The following is a 26,318-nucleotide window of genomic DNA, read 5'->3' as shown; positions in this document are numbered from 1 at the left end:
TTACCAAACAACAAGATTGTGGACGTATTGACACTTCTTATGGTGTGGCTTATCAAATTATTTATTTCCTCCTTATGAAATAATTTTAGAAAGAAACCATATACTACATGGTAGAATTTTGCTTATATAATTAATTTTCAGGCTTCTTTTTTGCAAGACCATTTCTCAGATTATTACCAGGTTCTATACATTGTTTTTCCTCTTTAAAAATGTATTTATTTGGCTGGATGTGGTGGCTCAGGCCTGTAATTCCAGCACTTTGGGAGGGCGAGGTGGGCAGATCACTTGACCTCAGGAATTCGAGACCAGCCTGGGAAACATGGTGAGACCCCCATCTCTACTAAAAATACAAAAAATAGCCAAGTGTGTTGGCCAGTGCCTGTGGTCCCAGCTACTCGGGAGGCTGAGGTGGGAGGATCACTGGAGCCCCAGGGGCAGAAGTTGCAGTGAGCCAAGATCAGGCCAGTGCACTCCAGCCTGGGTGACAGAGCAAGACTCTGTCTCAAAAACAAAACAAAACAAAACAAAAACTTATTTTTTTAAAAAGTAAAGAAGGGTAGCAATTAAGCTATTAATAATTAAAAATTAGAAAAAGGGGAAAATAACACATTTTAAAGAAATAAAACAACTTTGTTGATATTGTACAGTAATGACAGTAATAGTACATAATTTAATATTGGTTCTTGTTTTGAGATTGATTTCAAATCTCAAACTAAATCTAGTTCACATTATGTACCCAGTGACCAGCACAGTGCCTGACATTGAATTATGTTCTAATAGTATATACTAAGGGAATAAAATGAATTCTGTTGGATGATTATAAGGGTATTTATTTTTCCGACCCCATTTTGGTGCTGCAGAGAATATTTAGTATAAGAAGGCTGTACAGGAAGACTTTAAAAAATCTTTCTTATGCTATCCTGCTCATTCGTTCATTCAACAAAAATTTATTGGGCAGAAACTGTGCAGGCAAACTCAATTAAAATATCAAAAAATGTAATTTAAGGGGGCAGTTGCCTAGATTATTTTAAAATTTATATGGAAATGAAATTAGCAACAATAATTAAGACAGTTTTAAAGTAGCAAAGTCTACCTGGACAAGCAACATTCCTAGAAAGACTTATTATAAAGGTGTAATGATTAATAGATCACATTTTCTTTCTTTTCTTTCTAGAGATGGGGTTTCTGTATTTTGTCCAGGTGGGTCCCAAACTCCTGGCCTCAAACAATTTTCCCACCTCAGCCTCCCAGAATGTTAGGATTACAGGCATGAGCCAGTGCACTCAGCTGAGATCCTGTTTTTTACCACAGAGACACAAACAGAGTAATAAAGCAGAATAGAGACACAAAAACATACGCATACTTACGTGAGTACTTGATTTATGACAAAGGTAGCGGTCCTGAGCAGTGGAGAAATGGGGATCTTGTCAGTAAATAACACTGAATCACTTGGCTATTCGTACAAGTACAAGAGATAATCTTGGCCCTCCATCATATATAAAAATATCAATTCCATATGAATTATAAAATATAAAATAACACACCTTTTAGAAGAAACTCTAAGGATATTATTATGTCCTTGTGGATGGTAAAAGTAGATAAAATTATTGTGGTATATTCATACAAAGAGATATTCAACAGTAATGCAAAAGAATAGACTACCGCTATATGCAATAATATGGTTAAGTCTCAGAGGCATATTGTTGAGAAACAGAAGCCAGGCACAAAGATAATACGTTTTATAATTCTATTTATATGAAGACCAAGCAAAGACAAAACTTATGTATGATGAAATGAGTCAGATTAGTAGTTACCTTTAGGTGCTAGTGACTTGGGGGGCTTGTGGGGGAATTTTTGTTGGTAATAGACTATTTCTTAATCTGGAGGATGTCCCAAGGCAATTCTCTTTGTTAAAATTTCCCAAGCAGTGCCAAGGAGTGTAGACTTATGCTTTATGTACTCTTTCTTGATGTCGGTTACTAAAACCACAAAATCACTTGAAGGTCCTTTCTTAATTTTCATCCTTCTTTCCTTGAGTATGAAATTATATTTGTTCGCATCAGGAAATCTGTTAAAGAAAAGCTCTTCAGTCTTCAGGCATGTATGTCAGAGTATGCCTGCTGTGTGACCTTGAGCTCACAGGAGCTCTAGGCAATGTATTCCAACCAGTGTGAGAAATATGCATTTTTATTCATAAAGTAGTACAGTGACTGGTCCTAAAGAAAAATTTACAATCCTTTCCATATACTTTTTCTTTTCAAGCTATGTTAAGTGTTTCTACTTATAATCCTGAGAGCCTTTTAAAATTTTCTTTTGGGTCATGCAGCACTACCTTGCCAGGCAAGTAGTAAATTAGTTTTTTTTGTTGTTGTTGTTGTTGTTGTTTTTTTTTTTTTTTTAACTTTTTTCCCAGCTCTAGTGGTCTTAGTATTTTGACTAGGTGGTTCATGCATTTAGGTCCCAAAGACTTGTTGTTGTTGTTAATCAGAAATTCTCCTCAAAACACTGTTAGTCACTTTTGCAATGTACTCAGAACTTTTGTAGTAGGAACTGACTTCATACACTTAAGATTGATATGTTTATTTGATGAGGTTGTTTTGTTAAGGCACAGTTTGGGGAAATAAACTTCTTATCAAAGGGTTTTATAATTAGAGAGTGTCCACTGGAACCTATTTACAAACTTAGAATAGTTTTAATATTGTTATCCATGCTACTAATATTTGATATAAGATGCTTAGTGTGTACTAACTAAAAGTGCAAACCTTACCACTTATATGCCACTACACAATTGCTATACAGAATTTAACATTTTCCTAAATATGAACACCTTTTGCTTGTTACATCAGGGCCACTAAAATACACACACACACACACACGCCATACAATGATTGTGATTACCTTGCTACTCAAAAAAGATACTAGATATTAATTAACTTAAGAATCTTGTTAATATAATATTTATAAATAATAAAAATATACCTAATTTTAAAGATGTTTTCTCCAATTTAGATTTAAATGGCATGCCAACTTGCTGCTAATGAAATGTGTGAAAGAAGTCTGTACTAACATATTATTTGATGTTAAGCAAAAGTAACAAAAGGTAAAAAGGAAAAAAGTCAATAGATTATTTGTTTAGTTATCAAAAACAAAAACCTATTAGATAATTTGCATTGTTACAAAACCTATTGATTATTCTTAAAAATCCATTGAATTGATTACCGACATTGGCAGTACCTGATAGCCAACAGCTATTGGCTTTAGTTCATGGCAATTGCAAAGAGATGAAACTTTAATCACAATGATTTCTTTTCACTGGATTCAGTTAAAGAGATATAAATCATTTTTAAGTATGCTATTTTCATTGTAGCATCATGTAACTAAAACAACTCTTATTACTGTATAAGGAAAATCGCCTAATTTTACCATTATAAAATAATGGCACTTATCAGTAAGAATATTTTTTGGGTTAAACAATAGCATATAAATTAATTTAACATTATAACATTTCAAGAAAAATCCAAAGCCAAATGAATATAGAAATAGGATGTTGTTGCAAGATATAGAGGCATTTAATTTAGAGAATAAGTGGTTTTCACTTTTAAAAATAGAGATTTTTTAAAAGACTAGCAGGCAGCTAGTGTGATCCTAGGATTATACTAATGCTTAGTAAATTGTTTTTATTATCAATTTTTTAGTGCATTCATGCAGAATTTAGTCTTCAACATTATCTCTAGTAGCAAAGATTGCACACTGCAAATGCTTCTTTTATGTAAACAAATGCTTTAGGCAAAATATTTCTACAAAGTTAAGGGCTCCTTCAGTAACTTCACATAAATATTACTCATTGACCTTTATGGTAGTGCCTATATCACAATTGTAAGATACCCGACCTCTCCTAAATCAAATAGCGATAATTAGCTGTGAACCACCAAGATTCCTAAGGCATTTATTGGAAAAGCCTTGCTTGTGCTTTGTTCTGTAGTTAACATTCCAAATAATTCAGCTATCCTATAATAAATGTTCTTCATACTTTCTAAAGGCTATTTATGTAAATTCTCAGCACATTTCACAATAAAAAATGATAAGCATATTTACTGTGGTCCATGCCTGTAAAATAGATTAGCCCTATTTTCTTTTATTATTTTTATTATTTTATATTTTGGCAAAAAGAGTATGATCTAAATTTTTTTTTAAGACAAGGTATTGCTTTGTCATTCAGGCTACAGTGCAGTGACATGATCATAGCTCACTCTAACCTCAAACTCTTGGGCTCAAGTGATCCTCCCACCTGGGCCTTCCAAAGCACTGGGATTACAGGCATAAGTCACCACACCCACCCCTATTTTCTTTATAACAGAAGCAAAAACTCCTTAATGAAGTTCTATGAATCTTCCAAGGTTGAGCAACAATTGGCTGACTGGCCAAGACCAAACATTCAAGCTGAAAAACTTATAAGCAATTACACATTGCAAGTCTTTGTAAGTCATTTTACCAATGCCAAAATGAGAGTTGTTCTTGTCCTGAAACCTGGAAAGAAATCTTAATGATATTCTGTGTGGTCAAAAGCAAGGAAGGGGAAAAATTAAAAACTGAAAGAGTCAAGGACAATTGACCTCAAAATTCTACACACAGGAACTATTATATATTTTTGGTTTTAATTATTAACCCATATATACATTTGTCTCTCATATTGCCTTAAATATTGTCATATCACTACACACCTACGAGAATGGCCAAAATGTGTAACACTGACAACACCAAATGCTGGTGACAATTGTGGAACAACAGGGACTCTTGCTCATTGGCGGTAATGCAAAACGGAGTGGCCACTTTGGAAGACACTTTGGCAGTTTCTCATAAAACTAATAATTCTTACCATAAAATTCAACAGCTCTGTTTCTTGATATTTACCCAAAGGAGTTGAAAACTTATGTTCACACAAAAACCTGCACACAGCTTTTTATAGCAGCTTTATTCCTAATTGCCAAAATCTGGAAGCAACCAAGATATCCTGGAGTATGTGACTGGACACATAAACTGTAGGACATCCAGACAACGTCATATTATTTGGGGTTAAAAAGGTGTGAGCCACCAAACTAGGAAAAGTCAAGGGAGAAGTTTAAATGCATATTACCAAGTGAGAGAAGTCAAACTGAAAATGTGAGATACCATATGATTCCAATTAGATGACATTTTGAAAAAGGCCAAACTGTGAAGACAATAAAAGATCAGTGGTTGCTAGGGCTTAGGGGGAGGGAAGGATAAATAGTGAGGCATAGGAGATTTTTAGGACAGTGAAATGACTCTGTATGATAACCATAATGGTGGATACATATCATTATACATTTGTGCAAACTTATAAAATATATGACACCAAGAATGAATCCTAATGTAAATATGGCCTTTGGGTGATAATGATGTGTCAATGTAGGCTCATCAGTTTTAACCATGTACCACTCTGATGAGAGATGTTGATAGACAGTATATGTTTCTGTGGGACAGAGGGTATATGAGAAATCTCTTCCTCTTAATTTTGCTGAGAACCTAAAACTTCTCTCAAAATATAAAGTCATTAAAAATTAAAATTAAATGTCACCTTGTTATTCATTTGAAAGAATTCAATAATTAAGAAATTGCTTATGTTAAGAGATTTTCCTATAAGAATATAAATATATCTTATAGGCCATGATAATATTAATCATGTACACTTTAGTATGAATTACTCTAATCAGATGACTTTCCTCCTAAAACTGGTATCAGGTCCACTATATTTTGTTAATGTGGCCATTTGGGAAAGAGAAATTTTACACTATTCCAGAAATGGGGAAATAAATAGAGAAAAAATAAAATAAGACCCACATGTGCAAGCATATACACAGAAAAATTTATATTTCTTTTCATCTTTATTGCTCTTTTAGTATCACATCATTCTCTACTTCTAGCACTAAGAACTGTGTTTACAACCCTTATTTCTATAATTAATTTATATTTTGAGTTAAATAGGTATGAGCAGTCAGAATTCCTGCAAAATATTTCAGTAGCTATGACTTTGTTTTTATGAAAGAATATTTTATAAGATTACTTAGATTATCCATTTTAAAGAGTGGGGTACCAATAGTGTCAAGAATGTAAGTATTTTGTTCAAAACTGATTTTGGAGGAACATATACATATAATAACCAAAAAAATAAAGACATGAAAATTATTTTTGTTGAGTGATACTGAATATGTTTACCTAATGATTTTACCTCTGTCTACTTTCAATGAAAATTTCATGTGCTTTAAAAAATTTTTGGTGATTATATTTAAAGTATAAATTTGTTTAAAATTCCTAATGGGTTTGTGGTATAAATTAAGAATGTTTACTGATGCTTAATTCTTCTCTATTTGTTAAGAGGATTACAATTTCCCACACCATAAAGTTATTTATTTTCAGTATGTGGAAAGTTGCATTGCAACATATGTGGAAGTGTTGCATTAAAAAAGAGCAAAGGAAGTATCCAAAATTTCCAGAATTTGTTAGTCCACCTTCTTAAATAACAAAATATTGTATTTATAAAAATAGGTAGGCCGGGCACGGTGGCTCCCGCCTGTAATCCCAGCACTTTGGGAGGCCGAGGCGGGCGGATTACCTGAGGTCAGGAGTTCGAGACCAGTCTGGCCAACACGGTGAAACCCCGTCTCTATTAAAAATACAAAAATCAGCTGGGCGTGGTGGCAGGCCCCTGTAATCCCAGCTACTCGGGAGGCTGAGACAGGAGAATCGCTTGAACCAGGAAGGCGGAGGTTGCAGTGTGCTGGATCGCGCCATTGCACTCCGGCCTGGAGGACAAGAGCAAGACTTCGTCTCAAAAAAAAAAAAAAAAAAAAAAAAAAAAGTAACAGCTCTGTGCTGTAAGTCTAATATTTCAACAAATAAAATTTATTTGAAATCCAATGTTATAAGTTACATATATTCATTTTCTTAAAATTCTGAGAATTTTATATTTAATCAGCTTCCGCATCATTTATTTACATTGAAGTATCAAAAAATATAGTCACAGTGAAACAATAGTATTAAGGGACTTTTTCATATAAACGAGAAAGAAACCCTGGCTTATACATAAACGAACTAGATGACCATCAATTTACATATAATCTAAAATGGAAATAACACTTACCTCACATACTTGTTGGGAGGATAAAATAAGATAATGTATGAGTAATGTCTTGTAAATTGTGAAGCATTATACAAATCTAAAGTCTTCTTTTCACTGTTAATTTACAATTATTTTAAGTAGGAATCAGAATTATGTTAAGAAAAATGAAAATGAAACAACATGGTTAATAACAACATGATTAGTTTAGCTATGATCAAACTATTGTATTTTAGATATAACACTTTTAATTCTACCTGTTTAAATTATGTAAAAATTTAGAAAATTACTCGATGTGATAAACATGTAAAGGCATCTATCATCACTTTAGATATTTTCAGCCTTTATCAGCAGACTTTTCCTTATATATAGTTGTTCTGGATATAATAGCGGACTTCTGCTTGGTTGTGTAGTTACTGAAGACAGCACTGGTTTTCTTATTTCCATCCAAAAAGATCAGCACTTCTCGAACTGAGGCTTTGTTTCTTTTGCTGTTAATTGTGTTGCTGATCAAACTGTTCATGTTAGGTTGAATATAGATAAATCACGGCTTTGGTAATAAGCATATATTTTAACATTTTCACACTATGAATAAAGTAACATAGGGCACATCACAATACACAATTTTATTCCAGTATCTAAAACATGCTTTTTTTGTTCTGAATGTATTTTTGGTATATTTCATATTCCCTTTTTCTCACTCCCCCTCCTATTTCTTTCTACTCTGTAGGTCAAATGAGCAGAGCAAACTTTTTCTGCATAAAGAGTTACTTCAATACTAGGTCATGCACAGCAGCGTGGACAACATATTAATTATCATAAGAGCATGAGATTCTGCTGCTAAAAAATTCCCTGATTCCAGCTATCATTTGGGAGATAAAAATGTCTCACCAGCTATTTAATTTGTTTGAGAATCTTAAAATCCTTAGAAACCTTATGCAGTGAAAATTATTTAGGTTACCAGGAACTTCTCCATAAATAAATGGCTTCATGACCAACATACTACATGAAAAAAATGAAAAAGAATTTTATGATTTTTAGCTGTGTGAATTGTATATTTTGTATCATTTTGTCTCAAGGTTTTTTTTTACATTGCCAAATATTTTTGTAGCATATTTAAAATAATAACTGGAATTTTTATGTTATTTCTATAAATATATGAATGTGATTTTAATATATCTGGATGTAATTTAGACTAAATGTATGTATTTATTTGCTCAATAAATAAAATTTATTTTTGATGCTTCTGATGGATTACATTGAATAGTAAACTCAAACCAACACTGGTAATGTGTTCTGGTGTCATTATGCCTTGTAAGACAACATAATATTTAGGGCAATCATTGCCTTTAATATCAAGTCATCCAGTTGATTGGATGATACCGACAGGAGTGTAAAAATCAGTATCAGAAAGTTGGAATAAGCTCTTTTATCAAACAATTATCTTCTTCAATATAACAAAGTATATAATTGATTTGATTAAGAAAATATTTTTAAACATTTCCTGAATAGATGACCATTCCTACTTTGCCAATTTTCTATACTTCTTATTCATTGTTACTATCATTATTGATATTATAAATCGATTCTAATTTATTTGGTCTAATGTATGTCACAGAAACTTTTTTTTTAACAAGTCCTTCAAATGAGTGATTATCAGCAAGGTTTGGAGCCTGCAAGGTTAGAAATTAAGTTGAGATTAACATGTCATTTCACGTTGTATTTCTGTTTGCTAGAATATTTTATTTTGGATAGAATCCATACTTGTGTTTATATAATAACAATACCTGAAAGTTATTTATATTCTGATCTTCTAAGAATGTGATATATATATATACACACACTAGAAACTACTTAGTCTTGAAGATAGAACTAGAATTTAAGGAAAAAAAATCAAAGTACCCATGTTTTCTATTATCATGGAAGTCCCAGTTCTTTCCATTCTACTTTCTATTCAGGAGTTCTGCGATATGCATGATTGCCTGGCAAGCACACGATTTCTACATTTCTGACAAGTTTTCTGTAAACTCTTTTCTTCCTTATATTCCCCTTACCCCATCATCAGAGCTTCATAAGAACATTAAAAGTACCTTAAAATAGAAGTAATGATATTTTATTTGAAAGATGATTTGGTTAATCATAAATGCTGTAGTTACTCAAAGATTTGCACTTTGGCCAATGCAAGTTTGAGGGCTTATGCTTAGAGATGCTGAGATGAACAGATAAAAGCACAAAAGAAATAAAGCTACTACAAGTCTCAAAGCATAATATAAAATGTTGAGTTAAAAAATTGGGCTTCCACAATGTCTCAATATGTCAGTAGTTTCTGTATTTTAATATGATAATTTACTAAAATGTATTAAAATACAAATTCAGTTTCTCAGTCATGCTAACCAAATTTCCGTGCTCAATAGCTTCATGTAACTACTAGCTACCACTCTGGACAACACAGATACAGACCATTTCCATCAACACAAAATTCTATTTGACAGTGGTGGTTGAACCAAACCAATCCTGCAGGATTGAAAACTGCTAAGATGATAATCTGTACTAGACAAACTGCCTTTGGTAATGATATTCAGTTGAATTAGAAAGTTTAATGAAATTTCGATGAATATTAATAACAGTTTGAAATCTAAATTGAATAGGTTTAAAAATGATGATTCTAATATGAATACTACTACTACTAATATTATCATCCTTTAAAGACATTTCTGAATTTTTTTCTCAGATTTTTACTACAGGTCTGATTTGTTTAATTCCTCTAAAAATAGTTGTATGTAATGATATTTTTCAATGTTCTATAATATAATCTAGTACTGATAGACTGTTGACTTGTTTCCAAGTTGAGGCTATCACAAATAATGCATGTTTAGACTTCTTTTGGTTACCATATGTGCACATTTCTGGTGGATGTATACCAAGGTATTTCTAGTGCACATCAAGCTTGTCTCTCCCTTTTCATTTGTGTTTGCCATTTTCTCTGTTTTGAACATTCTTCCTCTAGATATTTTAATGACTGGGTCTTTTTATTATTATTATTATTAAGGTCTTAGATCAAAAACAATTCCAGTGATGTGGTTTGGCTCTGTGTATCCACATACATCTCATGTAGAATTGTAATCCCCACATGTTGAAGGTGGGGCCTGGTGAAAGATGATCAGATCATTGAGGTGGTTTCTAATGGTTTAGCACCATCCTCTTAGTGCTATCTTGTGATAGATTTCTCAGGAAATCTCATTGTTTAAGAGTATGTAGCACTACCCCTTTCACTCTGCTTCTCTCTTCTGCTGCCATATGACGAAGGTGCTTGCTTTCCTTTTGCCTTCCAGCATTATTGTAAGTTTCCTGAGGCCTCCCAGTCATGCTCCCTGTTAAGCCTGCAGAACTGTCAGTCAAACTTCTTTTCTTCATGAATTATCTAGTCTCAGGTAGTTCTTTATAGCAGTGTGAGAACAAACTAATACAGAAAATTGGTACTGTGAGTAGGATACTGCTATAAAGATAACTGAAAATGTGGAAGTGACTTTGGAACGGGGTAATGGGCAGAGGTTAGAAAAGTTTGGAGGGTGCAGAAGAAGACAGGGAGATGTAGGAAAGTTTGGAACTTTCTGGAGGACTTTTGAATGATTTTGACCAAAATGCTGACAGTGATATAGACAATGAAGTCCAGGGTGAGGAGGTCTCAGATGGAGATGAGGAAGTTATAGGGAACTGGAGTGAAGGTCACTCTTGCTATGCATTAACAAAGAGACTGGTGACATTGTGCCCCTGCTCTAGAGATCTGTAGAACTTTGAACTTGATAGAGGCAATTTAGGGTATCTGGTGGAAAAAATTTCTAAGCAGCAAAGCATTCAAGATATGGCCTAGCTGCTTCTAGAAGCCTATGCTTATTTGCATAAACAAAGAGAACACATATTTGAAAGAGAAGCAGAGCAAAATTTTGAAAAATTTGCAGCCTCACCATGTGATAGAAAAGAAAAAACTCATTTTCTGGGGAGGAATTCAAGGCTGCAGGAATTTGTATAAATAAATAGGAGCCAAATGTTAATTACCAAGTGGATGCGGAAAATGACGGAAGGAATTTCAGAGACATTTGTGGCAGCCCCTCCCATCAGAGGCCTGGAGGCCTCGAAAGGAAAAGTAGCTTCATGGGCCAGGCCTAGGGCCCCGCTGCTCTGTGCAACCTCAAGACACAGCACTCTGTCCCAGCTGTTTCAGCTGTATCTGGGGCTAAAAGGGGTTAAGGTACAGTTTGGGCCATTGCTTTAGAAGATGCAAGCCCCCTGCCTTGGAGGCTTCTACATGGTGTTGGGTCTGTGAGCGCACAGAAGGCAAGAGTTTGGGAGCCTCCACCTAGATTTTAGAGGCTGTATGGAAACCTAAATGTCCAGGCAGAAGTCTGCTGCAGGAGCAGAGACCTAATGGAAAACCTCTACGAGGGCAGTGCAGAGGACAAATGTGGGATTGGAGACCCCACACAGAGCCCCTACTGGGGCATTGCCTAGTGGAGCCGTGAGAAGAGGGCCACCATCCTCCAGACCCCAGAAAGGTAGATTCACCAACAGCTCAAACCATGCCCTTGGAAAAGCCATAGGCACTCAATTCCAGTCCAGGAAAGCAGCTACAGGGGCTACACCCTGCAGAGCCACAGGGGTCGAGCTGCCCAAGGTCTTGAGAGCCCACCCTTTGCATCAGTGTGGTCTGGATGTGACACATAGAGTCAAAAGATATTATTTTAAAAGTTTTAATGACTGTCCTGCTGGGTTTCAGACTTGTAAAGGTCTTGTCATCCCTTTGTTTTGGCCAATTTCTCCCTTTTGGAATGGGAACATTTACCCAATGCCTGTCCCCCATTGTACCTTGGAAGTAACTAACTTGCTTTTGATTTTATAGGCTCATAGGCAGAAAGGACTTTCCTTATCTTAGAAGAGACTTTGCACTTGGACTTTTGGGTTAATGCTGGAATGAGTTTAGACTTTGGAGGACTGTTAGGAAGGCATGATTATGTTTTGAAATATGAAAAGGACATGAGGTTTAGGAGGGTCAAGGGGTGAAATAGTATGGTTTGGCTCTGTGTCCCCACCCAAATCTCATGTGGAATTGTAATCCCCATGTGTTGAAGGTGGGACCTGGTGGGGGATGATTTCTAATAGTTTAGCACCACCCCCTAGTACTGTCTTGCAATAGAGTTCTCATGAAATCTGGTTGTTTAAAAGTGTGTAGCACCTTTCCCTTTGCGCTCTTTCTCTCTCTCCTGCTGCCATGTGAAGAAGGTGATTGCTTCCCCTTTGCCTTCCACTGTGATTGTAAGTTTCCTGAGGCCTCCCATTTATGCTTCCTGTTGAGCCTGCAGAACTGTGATTCAAATAAACCTCTTTTGTTTATAAATTACCCCCAGTCTCAGGTAGTCCTTTACAGCAGTGTGAGAACAGACTAATGCATCCAGTAAGATTTTTTTTCTCAACCAGCAATTAAATTAATTGCACATACACATTCCTCCATTCTGGTTATAACAACCATTTTCTTTATAGCACTTATCATTATGTAAAAGTACATTGTTTGATTATTTACAATGTCTCTCTCACCACATTGGAATGTAAGCTCTGTGAGAACTTTTGTGTGTGTTTTATTCATGACTGCTAGATTTTCTAATAAAATGTAAATGTCTGTTAGTTGAATAAATGAAAGAAGTCATTCTCTACACAAAAAGAAGCGTTCTCATTTTAAATCTAAGTTAAATCATGCCAATATTCTGCTCCCAACTCTCCAGTTATACATAGAGCATGGTACACATTCCTTAGCAAAAACTGGAAGGAACAATTACTATAGCCCTTGACACTTTTTTTGTCATATGTGATACCATCCTGTTCCTTGCTCCTTCAGGCTTCTCTGATACTCATTTCTGAAACACATCAAACCTTTTCTGTTGCAGAGTCTTTGCAAAATCTGCTTCTTATACTGGCAAAGATTTTTCCCTCACTCCTGACTTTTCTTCTTTTGGGCCACAGATTAAATGCTATACTTTCAAACAGACGTTTTCTGACTATTACATATATTCTTTATATTTTTACTCTCTATATGTTTACTTTGTGGCAATTATCATAGCTTGTCATTATTTTGTCCACATATATTTTTCTGTCCCCCCTTTTCAATAATAATCTCTATGAGGACAGAATATGAAATCTTGAGCAAACATGGAAACTTGAGCAAAGCCAGTGAATGAAAGAAAGTGTTAGGTCATAGAAAAGCATGTTAGTTGACACTAGACTCCGATTTGACTCAATGATGTGTGCATAAAACAAGATAGAAATTTTATTTATTTTGTTTGATTGGTGTAGTTTAAATCCTACTCACTTTTGATGTCAAGCACGTATGGGCCATTAAACGTGGTGGTGGGGGCAACAGAAAGAAAATTCAAAAGGGCGCCTCTAGAGATAGATGAGAGACTAAAACTATAGAGTTTAGGCTTGAGTAACTCTGCCAGCAAGTGACCACCAAAACCAATTTGTGCACAAAAGTGAGTACTTTAGCAACTCTCCAGAAACTGGTAAGTACACTTTAAAAGCCTCTGTTATTGTAGTCAAGTGAGAAAGGATTGAGAGGTTGGCGACTAACCATAAAAAAATATTAAACTATATGGGAAATAAAAAACATTCAAATTGATAAAATGTACATACCTACTTTGTGCAAGAATACTTGATTGTGCGTATCTAGAGGATTCCTGATAGAATTCAGTGATAGAATTCAGTGTATGTGCTGAGTTCTTTTTTTTTTGAGACAGTCTCACTCTGTCACCCACGCTGGAGTGCAGTGGCCGGATCTCAGCTCACTGCAAGCTCCACCTCCCAGGTTCACACCATTCTCCTGCCTCAGCCTCCCGAGTAGCTGGGACTACAGGCGCCCACCACCTCGCCCGGCTAGTTTTTTGTATTTTTTTTTTAAATAGAGACGGGGTTTCACCGTGTTAGCCCGGGTGGTCTCGATCTCCTGACCTCATGATCCACCCGTCTCGGCCTCCCAAAGTGGTGGGATTACAGGCTTGAGCCACCACGCCCGGCCTATGTGCTGAGTTCTAAAGGATTTGTAACTGCTCTTTATTTGGTGTTAGAACACTTCCCTAAACCTGTGGTATTGCTTAGCATATACAAAGAGTTTAAGCTTTTCTTTTTGATGTCACATAAATGAAAGCCCCCAAATAACCCTCTCACCCCTTCTGCTGGTAATGTAAAAATAATTATTCAGGAGAACTTGCTGAATCCAACGCATAGGTTAATTTTTTTTCTAACACTACAAATTTTCAGACAGAAATTTCAGGACAGAATAATTTAAAGGTAGTACCTAAAATTTGCTGCTCTCAGGACTCTACGTTCTGAGATAGGCTTATAAGCCACCTGGTTAAAAAGGTAAGTGTCATAAAAGATGAAAATATAACTTACAAAGCAATAAAATCTTAAATTCTCCTGAATTTTTTTGAGAAATAATGGGTGCCAGAGACAGTGGAATGATGTCTTGAAAGTGATTCATGAAATTAAAACAAAAACGACAATTGTCAATCCAGAATTCAATATACATTGAAAATGTCCTGGAAGAATAGAAACGAAATAAAGGTGTTCCAGGAAAGGGAACTAATAGAATATGTTGCTAATAGACCTGCATTACAAGAAATAGTAAAGGAAGTTATTTAGACTGAAGGGAAATGAGATCAGATGAAAGTTGGACCTCAAGGAAGAAATAAACATCATTAGAAATGATAAATAAGTTAAAATAGTTAAATTAATGTTTAATGAAACAGTTAAATATTAGTTTAAAAAGTTAAAATGTATAAAACATAAATATCCCACTGAATTTCTTGAAAATTCATATTAATGTTCAAAGTAACATATTGAGGAGTTTATAGTATATGTAGATATAACACTTACGATAAGTATAGCATAAAGGATTAAAGGATATATATCATATCTTGAATATATATGATTGTAAGATTTCTATAAATTATGTGAAGTGTTGCAGTATTAACTCTAAACAAATTGCAAAAATTTAAGGATGTATTGTAATGTATACATTAATAGAACAACCGCTTAAAATAAAGCAAAGAAGTATAGCTGAAGAGCTAATAGATAAATTAAATTGAATTTACAATATATATTTATTTAATCAAAAAGGCAGGAAAGGAGAATTGGACAAAAAAATCTAGGAGCAACAAATAGAAAACAAATAGGATAATGGTATAACTACGTCCAACTACTAGTCACTCAAAAGGTAGAGATCATTGAATGAAAAAAAAAAAAAAAGACTGAACCATACGCTATCTATAAGAAAAAAAGAGAAATACTCTAAATTCGATGACAGAACTAGGCCAAAAGTAAATGTATGTAAAAGGAATTTCAATAGAGGGTATATGGATATTCACTATAAAATTCTCTCAATTTTTCTTTATATTTGAAATTTTTCATAATAAAATATTGAAAAAAAATGAGGAGTTTGTTCTATTTAAGTGATTTTTAAACTTTTTAATTGTGAGATCTTTCATTAATAAAATCTTTATCAGAATTTTGACATATAAACGTTTAAAGTGTACCTGTTTTGGTAAAAGATGAGAGGTAGTTAAGAAGACTACCTGCTCCTTTATTACTTCTTCCCATGTGCTGACCCTGAAGACATCTATGGCACATCCTAAGGCTTCACAAAATGTCATTTGCAAACAATTTTAGTGAGTATTGTTCTTTTAGTTGTTCATAATTTTCAAAATACTCTTTTATATTTTTACTTATCTAGGGAAGACCTTTGAAAACTGAGACTTTATATTTCTTCTTCTTTAAGGATCTCTGGGAATGTAAATTTATTCATTCTCAGTGCAAATAAAACTGCTTAGTGTGTATATACATTGTGCATTTTTCATGGAATTGGAGGAAAACTTGAAATCTGAAATAGTAACATATTGCCCTCAAAGGGTTTTCTTAGACACATATAACATGACCCTAACTGTGTACCTCTCTTTGGGAACGGTAGTCCTGTGAAGTAAAGAACAAAATCAGAGAGTCTTTGCAGTACAAGTTTTTTTTTGTTGTTTTTTGTTTTTTGTTTTTTTTTTAATAAAGAAATATTTCAGTGTCATAAGTATTGTGTGATTTAGGTTTTTTTAAGTAAATCTTTGTCAGGGAATATTGTACACAACTGAATGCATACAGGAAGGCTAACAAATTCCATACCTTAGTCTCTTATATATACTGTTTCCCAATAAGAAAAGAGTTTCATATTTCTGTTATTGTGATTGTCCTGTTTATGCCCTTGACAGAAAGAATTCAAGATGCCATGAAAACTTTGAGTTAACTTTGACTTGCATATAATCATAAAAATTAGGTGACATCTTTCTTGTTGGAAGTTTGTTTATCTTTGAGTTGTTCATAGCTTGTAATAACAATTGTAAAAATTAATCTTATGATTCTAAGAATTACCTTCAAATTTAAAATGTAGAACCATATTGTATGTGGTATTTTGCACAGCCATTCATTTCCATACTTATAGAATCCCTTATCATTAAAGCTCTCACTGTGTAAAAATTTTGTTTGTCATCCAGGTCTTCCTTATTCATGGTATATAATTTTTTGCAAATTGTTGTCTCTCACATTTTCTTAAAATAGTGATTACAGTCTGTATCAATTTGCTTGTTTTTCTTAAGCCTCCTGATTTCTGCCTATGTTTTTGTCCCATGATCACCATTGCTAATATTTCCTTCATTTCTCCTGTTTGGTTTCTCTCTGACTGTTTAACTCCCACAGTTTCCTTCTACTTACAAATTTAATCTGTATGTACGTATACATATGCATTGGCAGTTGTATTTCTTTTATCTCTGGTTAAAAGTTATTCTTTCATTTCTGTTCATCTCCCTCAAAAGCCAATTTGTAAATGCTGTTACATGAAAACACAGAATAAAATATACTCCCACTTGTATCACATTTACTAATGATCTTTTTTGGCTAAAGTAGATAGAATCATAGAATGTTGAGTTTGAAGCCCATTTAGATATTATCTTGTTCTCCTCGCTTATATTCTAAAACTGCAATTGAAAGGCGGGACAGTGAGTGAACTTGCTTAAGACGATAGAATTCACGTTTCCACTGTCCTAGATTTCAGAAGCAGCAGGACCAAATGCATTTCATCTAAACTATAATAACTGGAATGTGAATGAATAAAAGGGCATCTAGTACAGCTGGGAGACTGTGTGGTTCTATAATTGATTCAGTGGGTGAGCATATAGGGTACATAGTTCACTTCTGATATCATAGTCAACTTCTGATATTAACAATGGTAAGAAAATAAAATATCTATAAAGTTCATATCTACCTCACCAAAGATAATAAATATTAAATAAGGCAGTGAATGTGAAAATTCTTCACATGTAAGTTTTCTATAATTTAGACATTAATGGCATTAATGGAAAACAAATACCTTCTGAATAATTATAATTTTGTTCTTTTTACGTTATTATAATAGCTAAACCAAAAATAATACTTAAATTAATTTGACTGCAGGTACATGGAAATAGCTGGATTATTAGTTTTCTGTTATGAAGCAGAAAGAACATGTATTCGAGAGCTAGAAATTACATTGAATTTTGGGAATAAGAAATTTAGGTGTGTGTGTGTCATGTTATTTATTACATAGTTAGATCATGAGGACTATCGTATCTATTTTATACACACACACACACACACACACACACACACACACACACCCAATATATACAACATGTGTCCATGGCTGAATAGTCCTGCAGTATGTATCTACACCAAGGTCATGCTAGACCACAGTTACAAAGTCAAGTTATCTTGAGCTAGTTGTGCAGAGATACGACAGTCTTAGAAACCATTGTTGATTTTGAAAATATGCCTAGAAAATTACAGGAGTGAATCCGAAAGGGTAGATACAGGGTGATAAGCAGAAGGTAGGGATGTAGACCAGAGGCTATTGCAGCTGAGAAGATTCATCTCAAAAATGGGTTATCTCAAATAATGGAACCTCTTCTGTGAGAATTAAGAACAAATCAAGCATGGATTACCTAAGACTTGAGGAGACAGACTGATAACTGTATCGGCAGAGTCATGACCCCAGAACTAAGCTAGAAAGAATACTGCTTACCCTGGAAAACATTGACTACTGGGAGATGTGGAAGCATCTTTTTTTCTACTTTGTTTGTAGTAAACATAAAAATTTATTAGTAACGAACATCCTGCAAGTAATGTAAAAACGCAGGCTAACTTGAGGAAACACAGGAAGCAGAAAGGGGCCAATGGGGCTTTTCCAGTCCTAGAAGAGCCTAGATACCAGGGTTCATTTTCAAACATGGATAGAGGTATGGGCAGAAGTCGCATATAGAGATTTCCACCAGGTTCCAGCCAATGAAGACTTTAGTTTAGGTAAAGATATTGGCTCACATATTATTACTGAAACTCCACAAAGCTCTTTTAACTGAGGATTATATGGTTCTTATATAGAAAGAAAATCTCTTCTTTACCAAACCCTAGCCAGGCTCCTTTGAACCTGATTCTCAACTAGACCTCAACCTTGGCCAATTAAGACTGAAATAAAAGACTACGATAGATTTTCTTTAAAGCTTTACTGACGTATAATTGATACACAAAATTGCACATGTTTAGCTGGGCATGGTGGCACATGCCTGTAATCCCAACTACTCAGGAGGCTGAGGCAGGAGCATCGCTTGAACCCAGGAGGCGGAGGTTGCAGTGAGCCAAGATCGTGCCACTGCACTCCACCCTGGGTGACAGAGTGAGACTCTGTCTCAAAATAAAACAAACAAACAAAAATGCACATGTTTAATGTACACATTTTGGTGAATTTGAAGATATGTATACACTTACGATACCATCACCCCAATCAGGTTACTAAACATATCCATTACTTTCAAAAATTTTCTTTTATTTTTTGTTTAAATTTTGTTTGGTAGTAAGAACACTTAACGTGAGATCTTTTTTCTTAATGTATTTTAAAATGTACAATATTGTATTTTTAACTCTAGATACCGTGTTGTAATGCAGATTTCTAGACCTTTTTTCATCTTGCATAATTAAAACTTTATAACCATTGAGTAAACAATTCTCCTTTTCCTTCGTCCCCCAGTGCTTGGCAACCATCATTCTATTCTCTGCTTCTATGAGTTTTAACTACTTTAGATACTTTATATGAGTGGAATCATGCAGTATTTGTTCATCTGTGACTGGCTTATTTCACTTAACCTAATGTTCTGTAGGCTCATATACATCGGGGTAAATGGTAGGAGTTGCATATGTCACATTTTCTTTATCAATTCGTCTTTCAATAGGCATTTGTCTCTGTATCTTGTCTATTGTGAATAATGCTGCAGTGACCATGGGAGTGCAGACAGTTCTTCAACATATTGATTTAAATATTTTTTGATATATACAGGGGGGAGGATTGTTGAATCATATGATATCTCTATTTATAAATTTTTTAGGAACTTCCATACTGCAGAGGTTTTATTGTGGCTGTACCATTCTGCATCCCCACCAATAGTGTGTAAGGATTCTAATATCTCTACATGTTCACCAATATTTACCCTGTTTCTTTGATGACGATGACTGATACGGTTTGGCTGTGCCCCCACCCAAATCTTAACTTGAATTGTATCTGCCAGAATTCCCACGTGTTATGGGAGGGACCTAGTGGGAGGCAATTGACTCATGGGGCCAGTCTTTCCTGTGCTATTCTCATGACAGTGAATAAGTCTCATGAGATCTGACGGGCTTATCAGGAATTTCCACTTTTGCTTCCTCCTCATTTTATCTTGCTGCCACCATGTAAGAAGTGCCTTTCACCTCACACCATGATTCTGAAGCTTCCCCAGCTGTGTGGGAATGTAAGTCCAATGAAACCTCTTTTACTTCCCAGTCTCAGGTACGTCTTTATCAGCAGCATGAAAACAAACTAATACAGTAAACTGGTATCAGTAAAGTGGGGTTGGGTGTTGCTGAAAAGATACCTGAAAATGTGGAAGCAACTTTGGAACTGGGTAACAGGCAGAGGTTGGAACAGTTTGGTAGGGCTCAGAAGAAGAGAGGAAAATGTGGAAATATTTGGAACTTCCTAGGGACTTGTTGAATGGCTTTGCCCAAAATGCTGATAGCGATATGGACAATAAAATCCAGGCTGAGGTGGTCTCAAATGGAAATGAGGAACTTGTTGGGAACTGGAGCAAAAGTGACTCTTGTTATGTTTTAGTAAACAGACTGGCAGTATTTTGCCCTTGCCCTAGAGATTTGTGGAACTTTGAACTTGAGAAAGATTATTTGGGGTATCTGGCAGAAGAAATTTCTGAGCAGCAAAGCATTCAAGATCTGATTTGGGTGCTATTAAAGGCATTCAGTTTTATATGAGAAGCAGAATATAAAAGTTTGGAAAACTTGCAGCCTGACTATGCAATAGGAAACAAAAACCCATTTTCTGGGAGAGAAATTCAAGTCAGCTGCAGAAATTTGGATAAGTAGCAAGGGGGCTAATGTTAATACCCAAGAACGTAGGAAAAATATCTTTAGGCCACGTCAGATACCTTCATGGCAGCCCCTCCTATCAAAGTCCCAGAGGCCCAGGAGGAAAAAAATAGTTTTGTTGGCCGGGTCCAGGGTCCCTGTGCTGTGTGCAGCCTAGTGTCTTGGTACCCTGTGTCCCAGCTGTTCCAGCCTTGGCTGAAAGGGGCCAATGTACAGCTCAGGCTGTGCCTTCAGAGGGTGTAAGCCCCAAGCATTGGCAGCTTCCACGTGGTATTGAGCCTGTGGGTGCACAAAAATCAAAAATTGAGTTTTGGGAACCTCCACCTAGATTTCAGAAGATGTATGGAAATGCCTGGATGCCCAGGCAAAAGTTTGCTGTAGGGTGCGGGGCCCTCACGGAGAACGTCCGCTAGGGCGATGCAGAAGGAAAATGTGGGGTTGGAGCCACCACACGGAGTCCCTACTGGGGCATCACCTAGTGGAGCTGTGAGAAGAGGGCTACCATCCTCCAGACCCCAGAATGATAGATCCACCAACAGCTTGCACCATGCACCTGAAAAAGCCACAGACACTCAATGCCAGACTGTGAAAGCAGCCGGGAGGGAGGCTTTACCCTGCAAAGCCACAGGGGCAGAGCTGCCCAAGACCATGGAAACCCACCTCTTGCAACAGTGTGACCGGATATGAGACATGGAGTCAAAGGAGATCATTTTGGACCTTTAAGATTTTACTGTCCTGCTGGATTTCAGATTTGCATGGGGCCTGTAGCCCCTTTGTTTTGGCTAATTTCTCCATTTGGAGTGGCTACATTTACCCAATATCTGTACCCCCATTGTATCTAGGAAATAACTAACGTGCTTTTTATTTTACAGGCTCATAGGTGGAAGGGACTTGTTTTGTCTCAGATAAGACTTTGGTCTATGGACTTTCCGGTTAATGCTAAAATGAGTTAAGACCCCGGGGGACTGTTGGAAAGGCATGATTGGTTTTGAACTGTGAGGACATGAGATTTGGAGGTGGGGAGCAGGGGCAGAATGATGTAGTTAGACTGTGCCCCCACCCAAAGTTCAACTTGGATTGTGTCTCCCAGAATTCCCACGTGTTGTGGGAGGTTCCCAGTGGGAGATAATTGAATCATGAGGGCTGCTCTTTCCCATGCTATTCTCCTGATAGTGAATAAGTCTAACAAGATCTGATGGGTTTATCCGGGGTTTCTGCTTTAGCTTACTCCTCATTTTCTCCTGCCAGCACCATGTAGAAGTACCTTGTGCCTCCCGCCATGATCCTGAGGCCTCCCCAGCCATGTGGAACTCTAAGTGCAATTAAATCTCTTTTACTTCCCAGTCTCAGATATGTCTTTATCAGCAGTGTGAAAACTAATGAATACACTGATGATAGTCATTCTAAAAGATATAAGGTAATATCTCACTTTGGTTATGGTTTGAATTTCCCTAATGATTAGCAATGTTGAGCATGCTTTCATAAACCTTGTGGCCATTTGTATGTCTTCTTTGGAGAAATGTTTATTTATGTCTTTTCTCGTGTTTAAGTCAGGATATTTGTTTTCTGCTATTGAGTTGTAGAAGATTCTTACATATGTTGAATATTAACCCTGTATCAGATAAATGATTTGCAAATATTTTCTCTCATTTTATAGGTAGTCTTTTCACTCTCTTGGTTATTATTTTTTTCCTGTACAGAGCTTTTTATTGTGATGTAGTTTCACTTGTCTATTTTTTAAATTTTGTTGCCGATGATTTTGGGACAAACCCAATATATTATTGCTAAGACCAATGTCAAAAATGTTTCCCTCTATGTTTTCTTCAAGGAGTTTTAGTTTCAGGTCTTAAGTTGTCTTGAGTTTAAGTCTTTAATCCATTTGGAATTGATTTTTGTGTGTGGTGTAAGATAAGAGTCCAATTTCACTCTTTTGCATGTGGCTATCCAGTTTTCCCAACACCATTTGTTGAAGAGATCTTCCTGTCCTTATTATGTGTTCTTGACACACTTCTTGAAGATCAGTTGACTGTATGTGCTTTTGTTTATTTCTGGGCTCTCCTTTTTCTGTTTCCTATGTGTCTATTTTTATGTCAGTACCATGTATGACAAGCACACAGCTAACATCATATTCAATGGTGAAAAACTGAAAGCTTTTCCACTAAGATCTGGGACAGGATATGGGTGACTACTTCACTACATCTGTTTAACATAGAACTTAAAGTCTTAGCCAGAGAAATTAAGCAAGACAAAGAAATAAAAAGCATCCAAATATGAGAGAAGAAAATGTAAAATTACATATGCTGAATTTATTTGTTAGTTCTAACAGTTTTTCTGTGTAGTTTTTAGAGGTTTGTTTATATATGCACATGATCACATTATCTGCAAAGTTGCGGGATTAAAAACCAACATACAAAAATTAGTTGTGTTTCTTTGTGCTATCAAGAAACTATCTGAAAAGAAAATTAAGAAAACAATCCCACTTATAATAGCATCAAGAACAATAAAATATTTAGGTATAAACTTGACCAAGGAGGTGGAAGACTTGAACTCTGAGAACGATAAAATAATGATGAAGGAAATTAAAGCAAACACAAATAAATGAAATGACATCCTGTATTTTTGACAAAATAAATTACTGTTTGCTTCAGCCAGCAGCTGAAGATAGCGCCCCTTTCTCCCAGTTTCTGTGGGAGGAGAAGAACCTAACTTCTGATGGGTTTTGCGTGACTCTTCACTTCCCTCCTGCTTTTTGTAATTTTTCACTTCCCTGACTCTACTGAACCTTGATTCAGCCTCCCTAGCCTGTGCTGCTAATCTCTCATTTCACCTTTTAAAAATTGGCCACCTCTGTACAAATAGAAATTCAGTTTATTTCATGCTGAACTTTTTGTTTTCCCTTTTGCAGTAGTATATTACTGATTAAATCTGACCTTACAACTTTAACTAGAGTCTGGCTTGGTTTGTCTTTGACAATAGTAACCTGTTCCCCATTTAGAATGGTTATACAAGTAAGGGGTCCCTACTAGCAATTAGTAACACAGTATTGTAATGTTCATATGAATGATTTTCCATTCTGAAAAAACTAATTTACAGCAGATATCTAGGTCTAGCAGATAACTGGGACATACTCATTTGTGGGAGGGTATAAAGTCCCACATAAGAGTATGTCCTTTGGCATAAGCCCAAATAGTCACCACTGTTAGAACTGCGGTGGGCTACTATTTTAACATTTTAATAATGGATTTATATTTTCAGTCTTTCATTTGATGTGTAACACTTGGCACTGAGTCAATGGTCTTTTTTTCTTTTAAAGAGAAAATATTTACCATAGGGTAGATAAAGAACAAAGAAATTTTGTAAAATACTTAAATTAGAGCAGACAAAGTTATCCTAAAGCCTTAGCATAAATTGCATACAATGAATAACACATCCAATGAAATGGTACTATGATCAAAAAGAGAGTTTTCTTGTTCTAAGATAACATCAAACGGAAAAAAGGTGGGAAATGAATAGAAAAAGAAGAGCAGCAGAGCACCCTCATATTCTTTACCCTTTTTGCTAGGCTCATCCCAACTAGATGGTGATAAGAATGCTTGCATTTTGGGTGACTGCAGTATAGTAGAGGAAATCTATGGCTGGCTTCCTGGAGTGTAGCTCAAGAGATTGTAATATGATAGAGAAACTTTGTATCCAACAGGCAGCAAATGGCAGAGTAGCAGTAATTGAGTGAAAAGTTCAAGGAAATGGCTCTGCAGGATGCATCATTGTTCAGGTACCAGAACAACCATATACCTATAAAACCCCAATTTCAGTATGAAAGTAGTTGAGAGAAGACTGCTGTACCTCTGTCTCATTATGGAAGTGGTTAAGAGAGAACTGTTGTACTTTATGGAGGAGGCTGTGGTCGGTATAAGGAAAAATCAGAATGCAAATCCTTGAACATGTCAAGGCTTGGATCATTTTGTTGTCTGCAAGAAGGGTTCAGTGCCAATGCTTATATCATAATGGCCAAACACAAACCAAAAGGAGGAAAATTATACATCATCATATCACAAAGTAAGAGATGCCGTTCACCCCAATTTGCACTCCACACTCAGCTCATGCCTGGATGTATGTAAGACTCCTTGGAACTTAAGTGCATTCCAAGAGAAAAGGCAGCTTTCTGAATATGCTGAGATTAAATTCATAATTGACTTCCTTTGAACATAATTAAAATATTGAATGACTAGTAATTTCACTGAATTTGCCTAAAAATAAATATATTAACTTTTCCCTATCATAATGGATCATTGATATCTAGAAATTCAGCCGAGTTATAGAAAAACAACTTCATTGCATACCTAATTTTTTTCAACCAAAGTGCCTGGAAAACTTACAAGGAACAACTAGAACAACAATTTGGTTGAAATATCAAATGATACAAACATTTGGAAAACAGTTTGGCAGTTTTTTGAAAATATGAAATATGCATTTATCATGTAACACAGCCATTTCGCACCTAGTCATTTATCCAAAATGAATAAAAACATGTGTCTACACAAAGATTTTAAGTTTATTTTTAAATTGATAATTATAATTGTATATATTTATGTTGTACAATATAATATTTTGATATATGTATACATTGTAAAATGGCTAAAGTAAGCTAATTAACATATCACCTCACATACTTATTTGTTTTTGTGGTGAGAACTTTTAACATTCATTTGCTTAGTAATTTTCAAGTATATAATACATTGCTATTAATTATAGTCACCATATTGTATAATGGATCTCTTGAACTTACTCCTTCTGTCTAACTGAAATTTTGTATGTTTTGGCCAACATCTTACCAAGCCCCTCTTTCCCTGCAGCCCCTGGTATGCATCATTCTACTCTCTACTTCTATGAGTTCATCTTTTTTTAGATTTTACATACGGCAGTATTTGTCTCTCTATGCCTGGCTTATTTTACTGAACGTGATGCCTTCCAAGTTCATCCATGTTTTGGCAAATGACAGGATTTCCTTCTATTTTTAAGGCTGAATAGTATTCCACTGTGTTTATGCCACATTTTCTTTATCCATTCATTCCTTAACGGACAGTTAGGTTGAGAAATGTCTATTCGAGTCATTTGCTCACTTTTAATTTTCGTTATTTGTTTTCTTTTTACTTGATTTGAGTTCTTTATATCCACAAACAGACTTTTTTTTTTTTTTAATTTATTTATTATTATTATACTTTAAGTTGTAGGGTACATGTGCATAACGTGCAGGTTTGTTACATATGTATACTTGTGCCATGTTGGTCTGCTGCACCCATCAACTCGTCATTTACATCAGGTATAACTCCCAATGCAATCCCTCCCCCCTCCCCCCTCCCCATGATAGGCCCCGGTGTTAGCAAATATTGATAAAAGCTTTATTCATAGCCCAAACTGGAAACAATCTAAATATCCATAAGCGGCTGAATGGATAAACATATTGTGATATATTCATACAATACAATAATATTCATCAATAAAATAAATTATTGAATTAGATGCAACTACAGAGCCGAGTCTTAACATAATTACAGTGAGCTAAAAAGGTAGGACAAAAAATACAGTATATAGGGCCAGGCGTGGTGGCTCACACCTGTAAGCTCAGTACTTTGGGAGGCCGAGGCGGGTGGAT

This window comes from Theropithecus gelada, chromosome 11 (genome assembly GCF_003255815.1).
Source record: "Theropithecus gelada isolate Dixy chromosome 11, Tgel_1.0, whole genome shotgun sequence".
NCBI lineage: Eukaryota > Metazoa > Chordata > Mammalia > Primates > Cercopithecidae > Theropithecus > Theropithecus gelada.
Note: the sequence above shows the minus strand (reverse complement) of the source record.